This window comes from Dama dama, chromosome 1, assembly GCF_033118175.1.
Source record: "Dama dama isolate Ldn47 chromosome 1, ASM3311817v1, whole genome shotgun sequence".
Lineage (NCBI taxonomy): Eukaryota > Metazoa > Chordata > Mammalia > Artiodactyla > Cervidae > Dama > Dama dama.
Window position 1 is genome coordinate 53,867,834 of NC_083681.1, and position 9,555 is coordinate 53,877,388.

The following is a 9,555-nucleotide window of genomic DNA, read 5'->3' on the forward strand; positions in this document are numbered from 1 at the left end:
ACGTCCAGCAGGGGCCATGTAAAAGCCATTATTTGGCCTGGGGAGGGAAAGGATGGAGGTTACAGGTTTTCTGTAAGCCTCACCACCAACCTTATACAGGAGGTACCCCCATTTCACTGATGGGACCACAAAGGCAGAGAGATGTCACCAAGTGATGTTCCCAAGACCATATAGCTGGCACAGGATTCCTTCCACTCATCACTGTCACATTCTAGGGCAAAGCGATATGGCTTTGAACAGGTTACTTGATCCTTTGAGCCTCTGGTGCCTCAACTGTAAAAGGGAAATAAAGATGTTGCTACTTAGCGAAGATTGGACAGGCAACAGGCTTCAGAGGATGGAGGGAAGGTCTTCTGGCAGAGGAAATAGCATGCGCAAAAGCATGGAGCCTGAAAGAACCCCTCTGGGGATCCCTGGCCTATTCTGGGGGGGGTTAAGAGAGGTTTCCTTCAGGGAGTGACAAGCAGACTCAGGCCAGAAATAGGGGTTAGCTAGCTTAGGAGGGAACCTTGGGGAATGGATAGTGTTCTATCTTTGTAAAGGCCAGCCTGGACTAAACCCTGGAGGTGGGGGAGAGCACTGCTCTGTTGAAGAATCCAGATAAGTTCAGGGTAGCTGGTGCTTGTAGAGAAGGCACAGGAGAATGGATGGGAAGAGGCAGGTGGAGCCAGACAGGAGCAGGAGAGTACTTTTTCCTTTGTTTTCTCTTTTTTTGGCTTCACTGTGGTCTCAGTTCCCCAACCAGGGATCAAGGCCGGACCCCCATAGTGAAAGCACTGAATCATAACCCTGGACCACCGGGGAATTCCCAAGACTTTTTTTCTAAGGGCCAAGAACTCCATTAGAGTCTTGCTTCTGGCTTGAACCCAACAGGTTTTTGCTGAGGCCGCAGCCTTGAAGCCTTTGATTCTTCTCTCACTGGTTATCAGAGGGGTGTCCTGGGACATTTCTAAGCCAGGTATTGATATGGGAAAGACAGGTAGGGAAGCCAGATAGCATGAAGACATTTAAAGCCCAGAAGAGGCAGATGATATGAAGAGCTGGAGTCCTCTGTGAGGCCTGAACCCAGAGCTCTGCCCCATCCCTCTTCAGAGTACACCTTAGAGTCTGGCTGGGAGAACAAGGAAAAGGGTGAGCAGAGGCTAAAGTCCAAGCTGTGTGTGGGGGGTGGGGGGAGAAGCAGGTGGGGGGAGAAGCAGGTGTTCTCTCCTGGCCAGGCCCAGGGGTGGGGGTAGGGGAGGTTGGCCCCAGGAAGCTGAAACTGGTGGCTGTGGCTGGAGGGCTTGCAAGCTATTTTGCTAAGAAACCTTGTGACTTCTCCCTCTGCTCAGAACCTTCTGTGGCTCCCAGTTGCCAGCATGATCAACACCTAGGTCCCTAGCCTGTTGTTCCAGTCCCTCTGTTGCTGCTCTCTGCCAACCCCACCAGCTTTACCTCCCAATCACTCCCCTCTCCCCTCACACCGCACTTCTCTCAGCTTCATCCGTAAGCAGGATACATCTCTCCCTTCCATGTGGTTGCTCCTGCTTGTCTGGGGAGCCATATTCCCCTTTCCTCTTGAGTTAATTCCTATTTCCCTGCTCACCTGAAGGGAAGAAGCTTTGGGGCAAATGCCCATCTGTCCTCCTCACTGCTGTATCCCCAGAGCCTAGTGTAGTCTGGCACATAGTAGGTGCTCAGTAAATGATTGTTGAATGAATGCTCAGCCTTTCAAATCAAGTGCCTCCTCCTCTGAGAAGCCTTCCTTGGATTCTCACAGTAAGTCCACCTTCAGTCTGGAATGGCTTGGCTTGAAGGCTCCGTGATCAGGTATTTCATGTCTGGCTGGACCCACTGGGTCAGCCAGAGCTCTGAGGCTGTGTGCCCCCATGCACAAGCACCCAGCAGAGAGCCTGGCACCCTTGTGAGACCTCCGCATTGGGAGATGAATGAGGCTCTCACAAAGCTGTTCTCTGGCCACCCCTGCTGTGAGAGTCTCCAGAATGGGGTCAGATGAGCAGAATGCCTGCATGAAAAGGAGGCTTTCAGCACAGACCCTCTGTGATCCTTGAGGCCCCAGAGACAAGTGCCCAAGGTCAGCAGGAGGGGAGCAGTATGCAGGCCTCAGACGCCCACATTCGCCCTCTAACTACCCTCCCTAGGGAGGAAGTCTCCCAACCCAGGAGAATCAGGCCTTTCTGCAGCCAAAGAGGCTCACGACGTGTGACAGAGGCACGGTCACGGTCACGGTCACGGTGGCTTGTCTGAGGGTGATTGAATCTGAACCCCCGGGGCAGGCAGGAAAGAAGAGCCTTGTCAGCCTGGTGCCTGCTCCAAGGACCTTCACCCTCCTCACATTCTTCTTCTTCGTTTTTTTTGGCTGTGTCTTTTGGCATGCAGGATCTCAGTTCCCCTACCAGGGGTCGAATTGTGCCCCCTGCGTCTTAACCACTGGACTGCCAGGGAAGTCCCCTTTCCCACATTCTTCTGACCTTACTTTCTTCTGCAGTTTCAACTGTGTTGCAAGCTCCTTCCCAATTGCAATACGAATAAACATTCACTTTCACGCTTACATTTACATGAACAATTTTGCATTTTTTCCTTAAGTCGGGCACCCCATGAGATCTGCTCTCAGTACACCCTTCCTGTGCACCCACCATGTGCAGGCACGTGCTTGGTGCGGGTAGACACCACCCTCCTGCAGCTCACTGTCCGGTGTGGGGTCAGCGGGCTCAGCTGAACTAGTTCACCCTCACAATACATCCCGCTTTCCTGCCTCTGCCAGCCTGGAGCCCTTTCCCCAGCTCTCCCGCCTGCATGTGCCCCACTTGGCCACTGGACTTTGCGTCATCCCTCAAGGCCCAGGACACAAGTTGACCTCTCTGAGAAGCCTGCCTGACTCCCCCAGCGCGGAGCACAGTATCATCAAATGGACCTAGTGACGCTGCAGGCTCTCTGTGCCTCTCTTGGGGCTCTGATCTACTTAGATGTTGGCTGTTTATGGGTCGGTTTTCTCACTGGAATGTGAGCTTCTAGAGGGTAAAGGATGGAATCTTGTTTCTCTGTGCCCCCTGCCTCTGCTCATTCCACATTTACCAAATAGTTCTTTTAAAGAGAAAGAAAGATTACGAAAAATAAAATTTTACTTATTTTTTCCTATTTATGTATTATTCCTATGTTATTTAATTTTTTGGCCACACCATGTGGCATCTGGGATCTTAGTTCCCCAACCAGGGATCAAACCCGAAACCTCTGCATTGGAAGCGCAGAGCCTTAACCACTGAACTGCCAGGGAAGTCTCTTACCAATAATTCTTAGGCTGGATGAAGTCTCAGGTGAAATGGATCCCTGGGCATCCAGGGATGTGACAGTCAGTGAAGAACCGCCCTGAACATCAAGGAAGCCCAGTCCCAGGACATCTGCAGTAGCCACGTTTGCAGAGCGTGCCGTGAACATGGAGGAGGTTGCATGATTCAGTGGGGGCGAGGGGAGCAGGGGGTTTGAGGCGGGTTCACTGAGAAGGTGACACTTGAGGTAGAGGGAACGTTGAGCCCAAAAGCATGAAAGTGGGAACTGGCAGGGGATGGGTGAGAAGTTCAGTGCGTTTGGAGGAGCAGAAATGACACAGGAAGGAAGAAATTGAGGGCGCAGTTAGAGCACAAACCCTGGACCCGCATGGCCTGGGTTTGAATTCTGGCTCTGCCATCACCAACTCTGTCATTGCTCTGTGCCCCGGTCCTCCACTCTGTACAGTGAGGGTTATACAACTACCTACATTGTGGTCTATTTAGGATTAAAAAGAGTTAACTTCTATCAAAGCTTAGGGTAGTGTTGGTACATGATAAGCCTCACTGTGAGTGTCTGATAAACAGGATGGAGCTGGAGGGGCCAGCAGAGGCCGTATTAGGTGGGGCTTTGAGTTTGGCCTTTATATCCAGAGGGCACCAGAACATTAGCAAAGGGGGAATGTTGAAGGGAGGAGGTGGCTTGGCTTAGATCCAGCCTCGCTCCTCCCAGCCCATGAACACCCAGCTGGCCCCCAGCCCTGCCTGCTGCTCCTCCTCCCCAGCTTTCCCGTGCCCCCAGTGGCCCTAAGGCATCAATCGACTTATAGTGAGACTGTAGGGGTTAGGGCCACCCCACCCTGGCATACAGGAGGAAACTTTGTCATTGTTCAGTCGCTAAGTCATGTCTAACTCTTTGCAACCCCATGGGCTGTAGCATGCCAGGCTCCCCTGTCCTTCACTATCTCCCAGAGTCTGCTCAGATTCATCTCCATTGAGTCGGTGATATTATCTAACCAACACCCCTCTGGGGCTTCCGCAGTGGCTCAGTGGTAAAGAATTCGCCTGCCAATGCAGGAGATGCAGGTTTGATCCCTTGGTTGGGAAGATTTCCTGGAGAAGGAAATTTCCAGTATTCTTGCCTGGGAAATCCCATGGACAAAGGATCTTGGTGGGCTATAGTCCATGGGGTGAAAGCGGATTGGACACAACTTAGTGACTGAATAACAACAGAGCCTGTGTTACACTGAACGGCCTGCCTTGTTATGCTCTGTATCCGATATGATAGTGAATATGTTGAACCTAAGATCATTGCCAGATCTAGAGAAAATTCTCTGACTTGCTGAGGAAAGTTTATGGCCCAATTAGTTGTCAAAGATGGTCAAGGAGGGGTCCAGGGCACATGGGCAGGGCCTTGTATCCAGGCCCTGGCTGGGCTGAACGGACATTGGGATTGGATCCAAAGGTGTATTGAGTGGAGAATGGGCGAGAGGGACAAAGTCCGCTGCCGGGACTGGAGGTGAAGTTGGACGTAGGACACTTGAGGCCTGATGCAACAGACTCCTCGGGAGCCAGACATGCATCCTGGCCTGGGCATCACCCACTGTATGTTTAGGCTTCTCCATGAATGAAATGGAGATGAGAAGAGTGGCCCCTTGAAGGTGAAGCAGATGGAAGGAGAGGCAGCAGGGGACTTGTCACATTTGTCATTGAGTATGGTTTCTCTGCTGAGGGAAGAGGGGACCCCTGGGAGGGTCTAAGTGGGGGTAGCAAGATCAAATTTGCTCTTCAGAGCTTGCCCTGGTCACTGTCTGGAGAAGAGACCGAAGCAGGGAGACCGGCTGGGGACCGTTTTGAGAGTCCGGGTGACAAGGAGAGAGGAGGGTCCGATTTGGGCTGTGGAGCAGGGGTGGGAGGTCAGGAACACTTTGGGGAAAGGGGGGAGAGGCAGGCCGCTGATCGTGTCTCTGAAGGGTAAAGGAGAGAGAGACAGTGAGAGGCGTCAGAGCTCAAGAGAGGGGCTGGGCCCGAGGTTACAGCCCGAGACAGGGAGGAGAGGGTCAGCGGCCCCAGGGAAGGAGTGTGAAACTCACCGGGAGAGGGGTGGGCAGGGGATGGGGCCCAGGAAAGAGCCAGAGAGGGATTGGTCGGAGAAGGGAGGAGGGAAGCGGGGAATCAAACCCTGAGAGAAGAGTGAGCAGCAAGGGGAGGTTAGCAGGGCCAGAATGGAAGCGTCCTGGGATCAGTGGCTGGGACTGAGGGTGGTCCAGGGTGGGGGGCGGGGTGGGAACTGAGACAGCAGGAGGGGTGCATTTGAAGTTGGTGTGGTCACCCTCCCAGGGTCGCTGCGAAGGGTGCATGCTTGGGTAGCAGCTGGAGGAGGAGGCAGGGATGGAGGCTTTTAGAGATGCAAGGAGGAGGTAACGGGTAAGGGTAGTGAGGCAGGCACTGGCCCGAAATGCAGGAGAGGCAACTTTACTTCTGGGACTGGGAGGACCCGAGTGGGGATGGGGCAGGTGAGGAAGGTCAGGGCTGGGGTCTCACATGAAGCAGGGGGCAAGGTGAGGGCCAGGTGGAGCAGCCAAGGGAGTGGCGTGAAGCTGGGAGCCTTGATGTGAAAAGCGAGGAAAAAGGCCAACTGAGATGGAAGCTGGAAATCTGTGGGTTGGGGGCGGCCTCAGGGAATGCCTGTGTCAAGTGAGTAAGAAATGACACCAGGCCCCCCTTATTCTCCTGGATCCCTGCTCAGGCTCCAGGCTTTTCTTTATTAATATTTCTGGCTGCCCTGAGTCTTCATTGCTCTGTGTGGGCTTTCTTTAGTTGCAGTGAGCAGGGTGCTACTCTCTAGTTGTGGTGTGCAGGCTTCTCATTGCAGTGACTTCTCTTGTCGCAGAACACTAGCTCTAGGGTGAGTGGGCTTCAGGAGTTGTGGTGCACGGGCTTAGTAGTTGTGGCACACTGGCTTAGTTGCTCCAGGGATGTGGGATCTTCCCGGACCAGGGATCGAATCCATGTCCCCTTCATTGACAGGCAGGATTCTTAACCACTGGACCACCAGGGAAGTCCCTCAGGCTCCAGTCTTGAAAGGGCAAGGAACTTCAGGGCCCTCTCTGACCCCAGATCCTGTGGGCTCTCTCCCTTCCACCAGGCCTTGCCACCAGCAGATGAGAATATCCATGATCATGCCAAGCTCACCTTTACCCGCACCTCCTGATGCTCTCAAGTGGGGGGTGTCTGGGTTGGCTCCACCACCACCAATTGCCAGGGTCTCTTACCCACTGGACTATGAACTCCTTGTGAGATTTACTTTTGCATCTCTAGTACAGGGTATGAGTTCAGTTCAGTCACTCAGTCGTGTCCAACTCTTTGCGACCCCATGGACTGCAGCACTCCAGGCTTCCCTGTCCGTCACCAAATCCTGGAGTTTACTCAAACTCAAGTCCATCAAGTCAGCAATGCCATCCAACCGTCTCATCCTCTGTCATCCCCTTCTCCTCCCACCTTCAATCTTTCCCAGCATCAGGGTCTTTTCCAATGAGTCAGTACTTTGCATCAGATGGCCAAAGTATTGGAGTTTCAGCTTCAGCATCAGTCTTTCCAATGAATATTCAGGACTGATCTCCTTTATGAATGATACCCAACAAACGGGCACACAATACCTTTCACTAAACAAAGGCAAAAGGGGTACCCTCATTTGGCTGCCTCTGCTGCCCCCTGCTGTATCATCCTTGTTGGTGCAGAACAATAATCCTAACCACTAACACCATTGTCACTAGGAACACTGAACTGAACTGAACTGAACTGTACTGAACACTCGTGCTCTGGTTCTCAAACTTTTTGGTCTCAGGACCATTTTTCACACCCTGAAGTTCCCACCAAACTTTATTTATATGGCTTGTATCAATATTTACAGTATTATAAATTTAGACTGAGACATTTAAAATATTTGTGATTAATTTAAAATAATAACAATTGTAGTAAATGTAAACACATTTTAATGAAAAAAACTACATTTTCCAAAACAAAAAATTAGTGGCATTGTTTTATATATTTACAAAAAATGTTACTGGATGGTCTAATAGAAGACAGTAGGATTCTCATACCTGCTTCTGCATTCAGTCATGCAATATATTGTTTTTGTTGAAGTTTACAAAGAAAATACAGGCTCAAACTGATATGAGTTAGAAAGGGAAGGAATATTTTAATGGCCTTTTCAAATCATTGTGGCTATTACTTGATACTAAGTTAAACTTGATGTATTTCTTGAAGTTCAGTTACTATTAAAATCTGAAACCATATTAATGAGACTTTCTTACTCAGTTACATTAAAATCCATTGGTCTCTTTTACATATATCTTTTACCATGAGTGCTTTTGTAAAAGCATGCAATGGACATTTGGGGAAAAAATAGTTTACCAAGTCATGCAGATATTTCAAATACTGATAAATTTCCAAATATAATATTAAACATCAAATTCATTATTATAACCACCAACCTCACCAGAAAATTTAAATTTTTGGAAGCTGTAAAGCTCACAGTTGGTGAACACAAGCTTTCCAAAATTCTAATTTTTATTTGAAAGCTTGAGTTTTATTATTAGCAACAAATACTGTCAGTTTACCTTGAAATGGCAGACAGATTTTATTCAGTTTTGAGAAAAATGTCCTCCAAATACTCAAGTTTGCATAACCATAATTTATGTCAGTATTTCTTTCAAGGAAAAATGGTGTCCCATGAAAAAAGCGGCTAGTTTAGCTCACAATTCAAACTGCACAAATGCTTTTTCTGGAGAAAACCATTGTGCTTGGATCTACAGAAGTGCTTTACCATTTTGTAACACATGATACTTAAAAGATGTGCATTTAAGAGTCAATATATACTGAATTAAATACATTTTATTGCTTCATCAATGACTTTTTTTTTTTTTTGGTCCATGCTTCGGGGCATCTTAGTTCCCTAATCAGGGATGGAACCCAGACCCTCAGCAGTGACAGCACAGACTCTTAACCACTCAACCACCAGAGAATTCCCAACAAAGACTTTCTTTTTATACATTTTATTTGCTTATTCTCATCGTGGTGGCTTATCTTGTTGTGGAGTACGAACTCTAGAGCACATGGGCTTTAGTAGTTGTGGCTCACCAGCTTGCTGCTGCTAAGTCACTTCAGTCGTGTCCGATTCTGTGCGACCCCATCCCTGGGATTCTCCAGGCAAGAACACTGGAGTGGGTTGCCATTTCCTTCTCCAATGCATAAAAGTGAAAAGTGAAAGTGAAGTCACTCAGTCATGTCTGACTCTTTGCGACCCCATGGACTGCAGCCTACCAGGCTCCTCCGTCCATGGGATTTTCCAGGCAAGAGTACTAGAGTGGGGTGCCATTGCCTTCTCCGGGCTCACCAGCTTAGTTGCCCTGAATCATGTGTCACCTTCCCATATCAGGGACTGAACCCACATCCCCTGCATTGGCAGGCAGATTCTTTCTCAGTGGACCACCAGAGAAGTCTCCATCAAAGACTTTCTTGAGTGACACTGGCAGGGATTTGCTGGGAGGGTGTGATGGCAGAGAATTTGAATGACTACTAATAGAATGTGGAGCCACTTCTCTGATTTGTGCTGAGATGCCAGCAGTTTTTACCACCATTGCTTTTGCCTCATCTGTGAAATATCATCCCAGTGAAAAGACAACTGACACTTTAGGATCATTATGAAAAGAGTTTGGATCTTAAGACCACTCCCCTACTTCAAGAAGGGTCTGCTCTGGAGCGTGTATTATGCACTAGGTGTTGGTCCAAGAATTTTACTCTTTAAAAAAATACATTGTGGTAAAATAGACATAACATAAAATTTACATTTTAACCATTTTAAAGTGCACAGGTCAGTGACATTAAGCACATTCCCTTTCCCATCTCTGTAACAAGCCCCAGAATCCACCTGCTTGCCCAGGCCGGATCCCCAAAGTCAGTCATTCATGGAACTCAGAAAGGGGGACTCCAGAGCTATTGGAGTTCCCATCCTTCCCACTCTGGAGTTTCTGTCTCTTAAACACCTAAACATCTTTCTTTTTAGCTATTTATTTGGCTGCACTGGGTCTTAGTTGCAGCAGGTGGATCTAGTTCCCTGACCAGGAATCAGTCCCAAGCCCCTGCATTATGAGTGCGGAGTCTTAGCCACTAGACCACCAGGGAAGTCCCTAAACATCTTTCCAACCTTTCCTTGACCCCGTGCCTCCCGTAATCACAACCCCTAAGGCTGGGTTCCATCATCACAGCCTTCTCACTGCTCTTCCTACCT